This window comes from Tursiops truncatus (genome assembly GCF_011762595.2).
Source record: "Tursiops truncatus isolate mTurTru1 chromosome Y unlocalized genomic scaffold, mTurTru1.mat.Y SUPER_Y_unloc_1, whole genome shotgun sequence".
Classification (NCBI taxonomy): Eukaryota; Metazoa; Chordata; class Mammalia; order Artiodactyla; family Delphinidae; genus Tursiops; species Tursiops truncatus.
Window position 1 is genome coordinate 3,439,936 of NW_022983136.1, and position 14,661 is coordinate 3,454,596.

The 14,661-nt window shown below is 36.7% G+C and overlaps 2 pseudogenes; both read left to right on the forward strand.

Moving 5' to 3' along the window:
* Nucleotides 1–888: 888 nt before the first annotated feature.
* Nucleotides 889–7,169, forward strand: LOC141277713 (toll-like receptor 8; annotated as a pseudogene).
* Nucleotides 7,170–12,890: 5,721 nt separating this feature from the next.
* On the forward strand, nucleotides 12,891–13,940 carry LOC141277714 (toll-like receptor 8; annotated as a pseudogene).
* Nucleotides 13,941–14,661: the final 721 nt, after the last annotated feature.

The following is a 14,661-nucleotide window of genomic DNA, read 5'->3' on the forward strand; positions in this document are numbered from 1 at the left end:
CTCCTCTTTGTTTAGGGAAGTCTTTATCTTTCCTTTATTTCTGAGGGACAGATTTGTTGGATATGGTACTCTTGGTTGACAGTACTTTTCTTTCAATATTTTGAATATATCATTCCATTCTTTCATTGCCTGAAAAGTTTCTGTTGAGAAATCAGCCTATAGTCTAATGAAGGTTAATTTGTGTATGTAATGTCACTTTTCTCTTGCTGCTTTGAAAACTCTCTTTTTGTATTTGACTTACAATTTAATTAAAATGTATTCCTCCCTTTTGGGGGAAGGGCTTCATAAATATTGATGTCCACTTCTCTCCCCAGCTTTGGGAAGTTTCCAGCCATTATTGTCTTAAATATACTTTCTATCTCTTTCTCTTTCTCTTCTCCTTCTAGGATTTCCATACTGTATGCACTGTTTCTTTTAATGGTGTCTCACATGTCCCATGGGCTTTCTTCACTCTTTTTCTTTTCTTTTTTTTCTTTTTTTTCTTCTTCTTGCTGGACAATTTCAAATGATTGCCTTCTAGATCACTGATTCTTTTTTTATGCTATTTAAGTCTTTTCTTCAAGTTTTCTACTGAATTCTTCAATTAATTCATTGCTTTCTTCAGGCCAAAGATGTTTGTTTTTACTTTATGTTTCCACTTCTTTGTTGAACTTCTTGTTTTGTTCATGTATTGTTTCTTAATTTCTTTAGTTGTCTACGTGTTTTTTGTTGTTCACAAAACTAAGATTACTCTAAATCCTTTGTTAAACCGTTCATAGTTCTCAATTTTTTAGGGTCAGTCATTGGTATATCTGACAAAACTTTTTCTATCCTTTTGCAGTAATAGATATCATATTCTCCTGTCTCTATTTTGACTGGAAAGTGGGCTGCTTATGTTAATACTAAAAAATGATGCCAGATTCTGCCTTAGTGCTTCATAAACATTTACTCATTCAGTTTGACACCCAGAGCAAAAGAGGATTTTCTATAATTATCTACATGTTCAGGTAAAGAAACAAAGTAAGTAAGTATATTTCAGGTGCATCAAATGCATTGCATAACTGGAATTTGAGCCAGTATGTCTGATTCCAAATTCTCTTTCTAACCAAAATCATTATACCATGCAATCTCAGTTTAACATTCTATATGCCAAAAAAAGAGAACTTCACACGTAGACAGAACTTTAAAAATTGTTTGTGGAATGACTATTATTCATGTCCTTTATCCTACAAACATTGTAATTAATACAAACTTGTTGGCTAAAATTTTTAACTTCTATAGGCAAGGCATGCTGTTTTATATTTTAATGCGTTCTCTTTAACATTTAGTAGAGTGTCTCACTTTCTGTGACTATTCCTTAATAAGTAGAAAGTTAAACTTATTACTTTTAATAATTATATGACATAATAAACAGATTAATATAATTGGTTTCACCAAGGATTATGGTGAAGAGAACCCTCAAAATTTTATGTCATTGGTTCTATTAACAAACATTTACTAAACTAGATTTTTCAGTAAAGCTCAATTCACAGCCTTACTGTTGCCAGACAAGGTAAGCACCTTCTTTTTAAATTTTCCTAAAATTTAGGGTTAGTGAACTAATAGTCACTGTCATAACCTTGCTATGTTATAAAAGATATTTATTCAATTGTTAATTATTCAAAGGATTAATAATTTTGCCCCATTTTTAAGAATGAAAAGAAAAGCCAACTTCTTATGACATGAATATTAAAGTAGAACAAAACTTCCAGGTATTTTCAGTTACTGTGCTGCTTCTCCATGTTTAAATTTTACTAAAAGAAGATTCCACTTTACCCTGTGTGGAAGGATAAATTTTAAGATTACCCCCAATGACATTTTCTCCAATATGACTCCTGTGATTACGTTATATTATGGGGGAAAAGATAGTTAATTTTATGTGTCCACTTGGTTGGCTCTCAATACCCAGATACTTGGTAAAACATTATCTGGGTATTTCTGTGACACTGTTTCCGGATGATATTTGCATTTAAATCTGTGGACTTTGAGTGAAGCAGATTGCCTTCTGTATGAGTGGGCCTCATCAAATTAGTTGAAGGCCTGAATAAAACTAAAGTTTGACCTCCCTCAAGCAGAAGTTTTCCAACATATGGCCTTTAGACTTAAACTGCAAAATTGTTCTTTTGGCTTCTTCAGCGGACTACTACTGGACTTGAATTGCCATTCTTTCCTGAGTACCTGGTCTGCTGGCCTCCTCCATCAAATTTGCCTCTCACTCAGCCTCCACCATCATGTGAGCTAATTTCTTAAAATAAGTCTCTTTCTATGTACATACACACATTTTTTGGGTCTGTTTCCCAGGAGAACCCTGAGTAATACAATTTTGTAGATAAGCTGAAAATTACTCTGGCTTGGAAATCTTGGATATTACCATAATACAAGCAAGAGGTGAACTCTCCTTGGGGACGAGTCAAATATCATCAGGAGTTACAGCAGTAGGTTGATGCTCTAAATACAGCACTTACTATATTATCAATCTAGTATGAGCCACAGTCATAATTGAGCCTCAGGTTTATTTTTGATGTGAGGCATCTTGATTAATATCCCTACAAATAATTCCAAGGTTTTCCATCATAATCTTGGATAGTTTTGTCTTCAACTTCTTTTAGGACCAGTAAGCTGAACATAGTGAAAAATTAAAATCATTCTGAAAGTAAGATGATGTGATTTAATTGTCAAAAGAATTCACAATGCACAAGTCACACAAAATATGGTAAAACACTAATTTAATCACACAATGTCTGTGGAATACTGCTACACCAATCATGTTCTTCCATTTTTATTTTCCTTAGGAAAACATGACCCTTCAGTCTTTGCTTCTGCCTTTTTCTGGTAATCTCTGGTTTATGTGAATTCTTCGCTGAAGCAAATTGTTCTAAAACCTATCCTTTCAATTATAAACAAAAAAGTCTCTATTATTGAGAGTGCAACAATTGTCAACTGCAAGAATCTTCCCAAAGAATGGGCCAACATGTAACAGAACTAGATATGTCTGATAATTTCATTACATAAATAATGAATGAATCATTTCAAGGGCTGCAGAATCTTAGTAAGACAAATCAAAACAAAAATGTCAATCTATAATACCGGAATGAAAATAATTATACATGATACAAATAAAAACAGCGTGGTATTACAGATGGAGCATTCCTCAACCTAACCAGTAATACAAAAAAAACTGCACTGGTTTGCCAGGGTCTTAGAGAGAACTTAGTCTAATTCAAAATGATATAATCTGTGTAACTAAAAACAATGCTTTGGGATTTATGAACTTGGAAATTTCTGTTTGGGGTGGAACTGCTATTTTGGCAATGTGTGTAAAGTGGAAGGTGAAACATTTGAAAAGCTTACAAATTTGATGGCGCTATTAATCTCTTTCAATACACTTTATACATGCAATCAAACCTGCCAAACTCCTTAAGTGAATTTTGTCTTACCAAAAAAAGATCTAAAACATCAGTCAAGAAGACTTCAAGGGATTGAGAAATTGAAGAGTACTAGATTTAAGTGGGAACTGTCCAGGTGTTTCAATGTACCATTTCCATGTTCCTTCTGAAGGAGCCTCTTCAATTCATATACATCCTTGTGGCTTTCAAACCCTGGTCCATCCTTTTATGTTTAAACCCTGACCCAACTTCACTACTTAACACGTTGCTTTGGAAATTCCTACAACCTAGTTTGACAATAAGTCTCTTCTGAAAGCGTTGAATCTTTTTTTTTTTTTTTTTTTGTGGCAAGAAATAGCTCTGGGCCGTTTTTAATGAGACTACCTGCCTTAGAAACACTTGAGTTATCTTTGAACTATATAAGGATGGAAATATATGAATATTTCCAAAAACTTCTCTTAGCTTTTGTCTCTCCAGATTTTGCACCTAAGAGATTATGTGTTCCAGAAACTTAAAAAAGAGGATTTCCAGCCCCAAAAGGAGTTCTGCAAATTAAGGATGATCAGTTTGAGCCTTAATTTTATTAAGCAAATCGATTTGATCTTTTCCCAACATTTTCTTAACCTGAAAATTATTTACTTGCAAGAAAACAAAACACTACCCTCGGTAAATTATATCAGGCAAAACTATACAAATGTCTCTCTTTTCCCAAGTCATATCCTTAAACTACCCTTATCTTTAGCATGCTGAGTTTGACCCACATTTAAATTTTTATTATAAAACTCTCATTTATTTACTTACTTACTTACTTACTTACTTTTGGTTGCATTGGGTCTTTGTTGCTGCACATGGGCTTTCTCTAGTTGTGACCAGCAGGGGCAACTCTTCATTGTGGTGCATGGGTTTCTTATTGTGGTGGCTTCTCTTGTTGAGGAGCATGGGCTTTAGGCATGTGGGCTTCAGTAGCTGTGACACATGGGTTCGGTAGTTGTGGCTCATGGGCTCTAGAGAGCAGGCTTAGTTGTTGTGGCACACAGGTTCAGTTGCTCGGCGGTATGTGGGATCTTCCCAGACCAAGGCTTGAACCTGTGTCCCCTGCATTGGCAGGCAGATTCTTAACCACGTGCCATGCAGGGAAGTCCCTATAAGGGACTATTTCCCCATAAACCACAATAAGACTACTTCCCCATAAACCACAATGTATATCTTATGGGAAAGCCTTAGAATTAACGTTAAACATTATTTTCTTTATTGGGCAAAAGTAGTTTGAAAGTTTTCCTTATATTGCCTGCTTAAATCTGTCTTTATATGGCAATTATCAAGTGTAATATGGAACTGAAATTTCAGCTGTCTCATAAAAATATTTGAATTAGACTTTGGTGCCAATAATGTTTTTAATGAATTACCTGACTTAGGAGTTCTAGCTCTCAGTTATAATGCACACTATTTCATAATAACAGTGGTAACACATTGTGTAGGGCTTATTTAAAGTTTAACTCAGCTGAAACATTTAAATTCAAGCCACAACAGCATTTATACTTTATCAGAGAATTAATTGAGAAACATGTCTCCAGGATAATTGATTTCTTACAGAAAGACATTAAGAATTTCTTCAAGGAAACCATGCTGAAATTTTATGGAGTCCTAAAGAAAAAAGGTATGGGCACATTTTAAAATGTCTCAGGATCACCTTTAACAACCTTCAGTATATCCAACAAATAATTCTAAAATTTAAAAGGAACTACAAAAATACCCAAATTGCCAAAGCAATTTTAAGAAAAAGGAACAAACCTGGAGGTATCACACTCCCTGACTTCAGACTATACTACAGAGTCACAGTCATCAAAACAGTATGGTACTGGCACATAAAAAGGCACATAGATCAATAGAACAGGCTAGAAAGCCCAGAAATATACCATGTACTTATGGTCAATTAGTCTTCAACAAAGGAGGCAAGAATATACAATGGAGAAAAGAAAGTCTCTTCAACAAGATGTGCTGAGAAAACTGGACAGCTCTATGTAAATCAATGAAATTAGAACATTCCCTCACACCATATACAAAAATAAAGTCAAAATGGATTAAAGACCTAAATATAAGACCTGAAACCATAAAAATTCTAGAAGAGAACATAGGCAGAACACTCTTTGACATAAATTATAACACTATTTTTAAAATCTGTTTCCTAAGGCAAAAGAAACAAAAGCAAAAATAAAAAATGGCATCTAATTAAACATAAAAGCTTTTGCACAGCAAAGGAAGCATGCATAAAAAAAAACCCTGCTAAATGGGAGAAAATATTTACACCTGTCAGATGGCTATCATCAAAAAGACAGCAAACAACAAGTGTTGGCAAGGATATGGAGAAAGGGAACCCTCCTACACTGTCAGTTCAAATATAAATTGGTACAGCCATTATACAGCTATATATAAAAATATAGCTACCATATGATCCAGCAATCCCACTGCTGGATATTTTTCCAAAGGAAACAAAACCACTAATTTGGAAAGATATTTGCACCCCAGTATTCACAGTAGCATTGTTTACAATAGCCAAGACATGGAAGCAACCTAACTGTCTATCAACAGATGAATGGAGGAGGAGGAGTCAAGATGGCAGGCTAGGAGAATGCGGAATTCACATCTCTGCACAACTAGGGCACCTACCAGGCACCAGTAGGGGACCACAGACACCTAAGGGGATGGGAGGAAACCCCAGCTACTGGGTAGGGCATGGGGAGGGAGTGAGGGGAAAGACAAAGTGAAGGTGGGATGGGACTAGTGACCCTGAAGCGTGGCTGGGGAAGGGGTAGGGATCCCATGCCCAAAGGGGTAAATTGAGGGACCATTGGGAGGGCAGAGGATCAGAAGGGAACATGGCCAGTTTTCCCCTGCCTGGAAGCCTATGGAGATCCCGGGCCTGATCCTCTGCCCACCAAGGCCCCCTCCAGCCACATGGGTCCTGATGGAGTGGAAGGGAGGGAAGGGGGAGCAAAAGTAAAGGCTGTACTACCAGGACCAACACCCCTGAAGGGCGGCTGGGGAGGGGAGGAGTTCTTACACCCAGTGGGACCCACCCACAGTTAGGGGTCCAGTGGGGATGGGGGAGACCCTGGGGAAGATGGGGTGGAGGGGACACAGAGGAATGGAAGTGCTTTCCCTGTCCACCTAGGCACCAGGAAGCCTGTTGGGCTCCTGGGCCTAATCCTCTGCACTCAGAGCCTCACTCCTGCCACTCAGAACCCAAGCCCCACCCCTACACCCCCACCTAGGACCCTACCTCTACACCCAGAGACACCCTATGAGACCCCCTCCAACACACTGGGCCTATGGGCCTAAACCCCACCCAGGTCACTACCTCTACACTCAGAGACCTCCTCTGAGACCCCCTACAACTTTCTGGGCCTAAACCTCACCCACACACCCCACCCAGAGCCCTACCTCCGAACTCTGGAACCCCACTCTAGAAGCCCTCCTTTCCACGTGCTGTCCTCTCCCCTTCTGTGCAGGTCCTAAGCAGAGGCCCTGCCCCATGCTTGAATGCCGTCCCACCCAGGCCCCACTCCCAGGGCCTTTTCCAGCTGCCTGGGTCCTAAGCCCAGCCTCATGCTAAAATGTCACCCCCACCTACCTAGATCTCACCCCACCCTAAACCCCACCCCACCTAAGTTCCACCCCTGCCTAAACTCAGCCCCTCATAGTCCAGGCTTTTTCTTTTTCTTTTCTCCTCTTTTAGATTGGGGTTCTCTTTTACCTTATTGTTGATTCATTTATATTTTTAGTTTTTCTAATAAATCTTATTTTTCTAAGTTTACTTTATTCTTTATACTTTTATTGTTCTGTGCCTTTTGGCTTGTTCCCCACCGCACCCCCCCACCCTTTTTTTTTTTTTCTTATTTTGGTTCTGGTTTTGTTTTACCTTATTGCAGTTGTTTCAATTATATTTTTATTTTTCCTAATATATTTTTTATCTTTATAATTTTATTTTGTGTTTTATTCTTTGTTATCATACTGCTCCTTCTTTTCTTTTTTTTTTTGCCACATCACTTAGTTTGTGGGATCTTAGTTCCCAGGCTAGAGGTCAGGCCTGAGCTCCTGTGGTGGGAGCTCCAAATCTAAACCACTGGACTAACAGAGAACCTCAGACCCCAGGGAATATAAATCAGAGTGAGGCCTCCCGGAGGTCTTCATCTTGGCACAAAGACCCGGCTGTGTCCAAATGCCTGCAAACTCCAGTGCTGGACCCCTCAGGCCAAACAGCCAGTAAGACAGGAATACAGCCCCACCCATAAAAAGAAAAAATGAAATGACAAAAGTATATTACAGATGAAGGAGCAAGGTAAAAAACTGCAGGACAATATAAACAAAGATGAAATCAGCAACCTACCTGAAAAAGAATTCAGAGTAATGATAGTAAAGATGATCCAAATCTCAGAAACAGAATGGAGAAAATACAAGAAACATTTAACAAGGATTTAGAAGAACTAAAGAGCAAACAAACAGTAATAAACAACACAATAACTGAAATTAAAAATACTTTAGAAGGAATCAACATCAGAATAACTGAGGCAGAAGACAGATAAGTGACCTAGAAGATAAAATAGTGGAAATAACTAGTGCAGAGAAGAATAAAGAAAGAAAGAAATGAGGAAAGTCTCAGAGATCTCTGGGACAAAATTAATCACACCAACATTCAAATTATAGGTGTCCCAGAGGAAGAAGAGAAAAAGAAAGGGTCTGAGAAAATATTTGAAGAGATTATAGTCAAAAACTTCCCTAAAATGGAAAAGGAAATAGCCAATCAAATCCAGGAAGCACAGAGAGTCCCATACAGGATAAACCCAAAAAGAAACATGCTGAGACACATATTAATCAAACTATCAAAAATTAAATAAAAAGAAAAAATATTAAAAGCAGCAAGGGAAAAGCAACAAATAACATACAAGGGAATCCTCATAAGGTTAACAGCTGATCTTTCAGCAGAAACTCTGCAAGCCAGAAGGGAGTGGCAGGACATAATTAAAGTGATAAAAGGGAAAAACCTACAACCAAGGTTACTCTACCAATCAAGGATCTCATTCAGATTTGATGGAGAAATTAAAAGTTTTACAGACAAGCAAAAGCAATGAGAATTCAGCACCACCAAACCAGATTTACAAAAAATGCTTCTAGGCAGGAAACACAAGAGAAGGAAAAGACCTACCATAACAAACCCAAAACAATTAAGAAAATGGTAATAGGAACATACATATCGATAATTACCTTAAATGTATATAGATTAAATGCTCCAACCAAAATACACAGAAAGCTGAATGGATAAAAAACAAGACCCATATATATACTGTCTATAAGAGACTCACTTCAAACTTGGGGACACATACAGACTGAAAGTGAAGAGATGGAAAAAGATATTCCACGCAAATGAAAATCACAGGAAAGCTGGAGTAGCAATACTCATATCAGTTAAAATGGACTTTAAAATAAAGACTGTTACAGGAGATAAGGAAGGACACTACATAATGACCAAGGGATCAATCCTAGAAGAAAACATAAAAATTATAAATATTTATTCACCCAACATAGGAGCATCTCAATACATAAGGCAAATGCTAACTGCCATGAAAGGAGAAATCAACAGTAACACAATAATAGTGGGGACTTTAAGATTCCACTTACACCAATAGACAGATCATCCAGACAGAAAATAAATAAGGAAACACAAGGTTTAAAGGACACAATAGACCAGATAGACTTAATTGATATTTTTAGGATATTCCACCCAGAAGTGGAAGATACACTTTCTTCTCAAGTGCACATAGAATGTTCTCCAGACTAGATCATGTCTTGGGTCACAAATCAAGTCTTGGAAGATTTAAGAAAATTGAAATTGTATCAAGTATCTTTTCTGACCACAGCGTTATGAGATTAGAAATCAATTAAAGAAAAAAAAACAGTAAAAAACACGAATACATGGAAGCTGAACAATGCACTGCTAAATAATCAAGAGATCACTGAAGAAATCGAAGGGGAAATTAAAAAATACCTAGAAACAAATGACAACGAAAACACAATGATCCAAAATTTCTGGGACACAGAAAAAGCAGTACTAAGAGGGAAGTTCCTGGCAATTCAAGCTCACCTCAAGAAACAAGAAAAATTTCAAATAAACAATCTAAACTTGCACCTAAAGGAACTAGAGGAAGAAGAACAAACAAAACCCAAAGTTAGTAGAAGGAAAGAAATCATAAAGATCAGAGCAGAAATAAATGAAATAGAAACAAAGAAAACAATAGCAAAGATCAATAAAACTAAACGCTGGTTCTTAGAAAAGATAAATAAAATTGATAAAACTTTAGGCACACATCAAGAAAAAAAGGGAGAGGACTCAAATCAATAAAATCAGAAATGACAAAGGAGAGATTACAACTGACACTGAAGAAATACAAAAGATCATAAGAGATTACTACAAGCAACTATGCGTCAATAAAATGGACAACCTGGAAGAAATGGACAAATTCTTGGAAAAGTACAACCTTCCAAGATTGAACCAGGAAGAATTAGAAAACATAAACAGACCAATCACAGGTAATAAAATTGAAACTAATTAAAAATCTTCCAACAAACAAAAGTCCAAACTCTTCCAAAAAATTTCAGAGGGAGGAACACTCCCAAACTCATTCTACTAGGCCATGACCCTGATACCAAAACCAGACAAAGATATCACAAAATAAAGAAAATTATAGACTAATATTACTGATGAACATAGATGCAAAAATCCTCAAAAAAATATAGCAAAGAGAATCCAACAACACATTAAAAGGATCATACACCATGATCAAGTGGGATTTACCCCAGGGATGCAAGGATTGTTCAGTATATGCAAATCAATCAATGTGATACACTATATTAACAAACTGAAGAATAAAATCCATATGATAATCTCAATAGATGCTGAAAAGTTTTTGACAAAATTCAACACCCATTTATGATAAAAACTCTCCAGAAAGTGGGCATAGAGAGAACCTACCTCAACATAATAAATGCCATATATTACAAACCCACAGCAAACATCACTCCCAATAGTGAAAACTGAAAGCATTTCCTCTAAGATCAGGAACACGACAAGGATGTCCATTCCTTGCCACTATTCAACATAGTATTGGAAGTCCTAGCCACAGCAATCAGAGAAGAAAAAGAAATATAAGAAATACAAATTGGAAAAGAAGTCGTCTAAAACTGTCACTGTTTGCAAATGACATGATACTATACATAGAATATCTTAGAGAAGTAACCAGAAAACTACTAGAACTAATCAGTGAATTTGGTAAGGTTGCAGTATACAAAATTAATGCACAGAAATCTCTGGTATTCATATACACTAACAATGAAAGATCAGAAAGAGAAATTAAGGAAACAATCCCATATACCACTGCAATAAAAAGAACAAAATACCTAGGAATAAACCTACCTAAGGAGACCAAATACCTGTACTCAGAAAACTATGAAATACTGACAAAAAATCAAAGATAACATAAACACATGAGAGATATACCATGCTCCTGGACTGGAAGAATCAATATTGTGAAAATGACTATACAATCCAAAGGAATCTACAGGTTCAATGTAATCCCTATCAAATTACCAATGGCACTTTTCACAGAACTTGAACAAGAAATTTTACAATTTGTATCGAAACACAAAAGACCCTGAATAACCAAAGCAATTTTAAGAAAGAAAAATGGAGCTGGAGGAATCAGGTCCCTGACTTCAGACTATACTAAAAGCTACAGTAATCAAGACAATATGGTACTGACATAAAAACAGAATTATAGATCAATGGAACAGGACAGAAAGCCCAGAGATAAACTGACACACCTATGGTCAACTTATCTTTGACGTAGGAGGCAAGTATATACAATGGAGAAAAGACAGACTCTTCAATAAGTGGTGCTGGGAAAAATGGACAGCTGCATGTAAAAGAATGAAATTAGAACACGCTCTAACACCATACAAAAAAATAAACTCAAAATGGATTAAAGACCTAAATGTAAGGCAAGACACTATAAAACTCTTAGAGGAAAACATAGGCAGAACACTCTGACATAAATCACAGCAAGATCTTTCTGACCCTCCTCCTAGAGAAATGGAAATAAAAACAAAAATAAACAAATGGGACCTAATGAAACAAAATCTTTCTCACAGCAAAGGAAACCATAAACAAGAGAAAAGACAACCCTCAGAATGGGAGAAAATATTTGCAAACGAAGCAACTGACAAAGGATTCATCTCCAAAATATATAAGCAGCTCATGCAGCTCAATATCACAAAAACAGACAACCCAATCCAAAAAAGGGGTGGAAGACCTAAAGAGACATTTCTCCAAGGAAGACATACAGATGACCAACAAATACATGAAAATATGCTCAACATCACTATCATTAAAGAAATGCAAATCAAAATTATGGTGAGGTATCACCTCATACTGGTCAGAATGACCATCATCAAAAAATCTACAAACAATAAATGCTGGAGAGGGTGTGGAGAAAAGGGAACCCTCCTGCACTGTTGGTGGGAATGTAAATTGATATAGCCACTATGGAGAAAAGTATGGAGGTTCCTTAAAAAACTAAGAATAGAACAGCCACATGACCCAGCAATCCCACTATCCCTGAGAAAACCATGATTCAAAAAGAGTCATGTACGACAATGTTCATTGCAGCACTATTTATAACAGCCAGGACATGGAAGCAACCTAAATGTCTGTCAACAGATGAATGGACAAAGAAGATGTGGCACATATATACAATGGAATATTACTCAGCCACAAAAAGGAATGAAATTGAGTTATTTGTAGTGAGGTAGATGGACCTAGAGTCTGTCATACAGAATGAAGTGAGTCAGAAAGAGAAAAACAATTACTGTATGCTAACGAATATACGTGGAATTTAAAAAAACAGTACTGACGAACCTAGTGTTAGGGCAAGAATAAAGACGCAGACATAGAGAATGGACTTGAGGGTATGGGGGGGAAAGGGAAGCTGGGATGAAGTGAGAGGGTAGCATTGACATATATATACTGTCAAATGTAAAATGGATGGCTAGTGGGAAGTTGCTGCATAGCACAGGGGGATCAGCTTGGTGCTTTGTGACTACCTAGACGGATGGGATAGGGAGGGTGGGAAGAAGGTTCATGAGGAGGGGATATAGGGATATATGTATACATATAGCTGATTCACTTTGTTGTACAGTAGAAACTAACACAACATTGTAAAGCATTTATACTCCAATAAAGATGTGAAACAAAAAAATCCTGAACAACAACAACAAAAAACAACTTAATGGATAAAGAAGATGTGGTACATATATATAATGGAATATTACTCAGCCATAAAAAGAGAATGAAATAATGCCATTTGCAACAATGTGGATGGACATAGAGAATACTGTGTTAGTGAAATAAGTCTGACAGAGAAATACAGATACTCTATGTTATCACTTATATGGAAGAACAGCTTGTTCTTTTTAACTAATAGCCTATCGAAATTCACATCTTCTCTTGAGACACTGCTACTGAGTCAGAACAGGATTTCCCACCTGCCATTCAGCTTTCTTTAGGAGTCCAGCGTCTGACACACATCAATTTAAGTTCCAACCAGCTCAAGATGATCAACAAGTCCACGTGTGAAACTAAGACCACCACCAAGTTAGCCATTTTAGAACTAGGTAGAAACCCTTTTGACTGTACTTGTGGCATGGGAGACTTTTGAGAATGGATATCTGAACATCACAATTCCCAGATTGACAGATGTCATTTGCGCCAGTCCTGGGGATCAACAAGGCAAGAGTATTGTGAGTCTAGAGCTCACAACTTGTGTTTCAGATACCATTGCGGCAATATTCTGTTTCTTCACATTTTTTGTCACCATCTCAGTTATGCTGGCTGCCCTGGCTCATCATTGGTTTTACTGGGATGCTTGGTTTCTCTATCATGTGTGCGTAGCTAAGGTAAAAGGCTACAGGTCTCTTTCCACATCCCAGACTTTCTATGATGCTTACGTTTCTTATGACACCAAAGATGCCTCTGTCATGGACTGGGTGATCAATGAGCTGCGCTTCCACCTGGAAGAGACTGAGGACAAAAATGTGCTCCTCTGTTTAGAGGAAAAGGATTGGGACCCGGGACTCGCCATCATCGACAACCTCATGCAGAGCATCAACCAAAGCAGGAAAACAATATTTGTTCTAACCAAAAAGTATGCCAAAAACTGGAACTTTAAAACAGCTTTCTACTTGGCCTTGCAGAGGCTAATAGATGAGAATATGGATGTGATTGTCTTTATTCTGCTGGAGCCAGTGTTGAAGCACTTGTATTTGAGGCTGTGGCAGAGGATCTGCAAGAGCTCTATACTCCAGTGGCCTGACAAGCCCTAGGTGGAAGGCTTGTTTTGGCAGAATCTGAAAAATGTCGTCTTAACTGCAGATGACTCATGGTATACCAATCTGTACATTGAAGGAGGGAATTATACAAGGGTATAAATAAATACGCTTGTATTTACACAAGGAAGTGGGAAACACTGGGAACATTTAAGAAGCCTCCTTACCACACTTTCTTTTCAATATCTGAGCATTTTTACATTCCTAGTGAATAGTTTCGATGTGTTAATTTTCTGTTGATACTTATTATATACCCATGGCTATATATATTAATGGTGCTGTATATATATATTAATGGATACTTATTATATACCCATGGCTATATATATTAATGGTGCTGCATTAGTTTGTCTTTTACAGTTATTTATTACAAATACTGACTTCAATATTTCACTTCTAAAATTTAGATAGTAATTGAATCCTGAGGTGAACTGAGTTTTTAAAGTGTTTTCTAGTTCTTAACTATTTTTTAAAATGGTTACAGCTAAGTTACAATCCTTTAGTATATCTGTCAATTGCCATTACTGTAAATCTTAAAATTAATGATTAAAAATGGTATAGTTCTCATAATTACTATATGACAAGAATACAGTTAGGAGACAGACCTGTAATATAAAAACAATTCTCATTTCTACTGGATTTTTTGAAACTTCCTTTTCTGTTTTTTGGAAGAAATCACAATGGAATCAATTTTCATGATATTTTTACATTAACATAATTATTAGTACAGAAATTAACTTAATCTTACTTTTTGCTCAGGAGTCAGAAAACTAGGATATCTACTCCTTATGACTCTTTACATAATTTTCCCAAATGAAATATT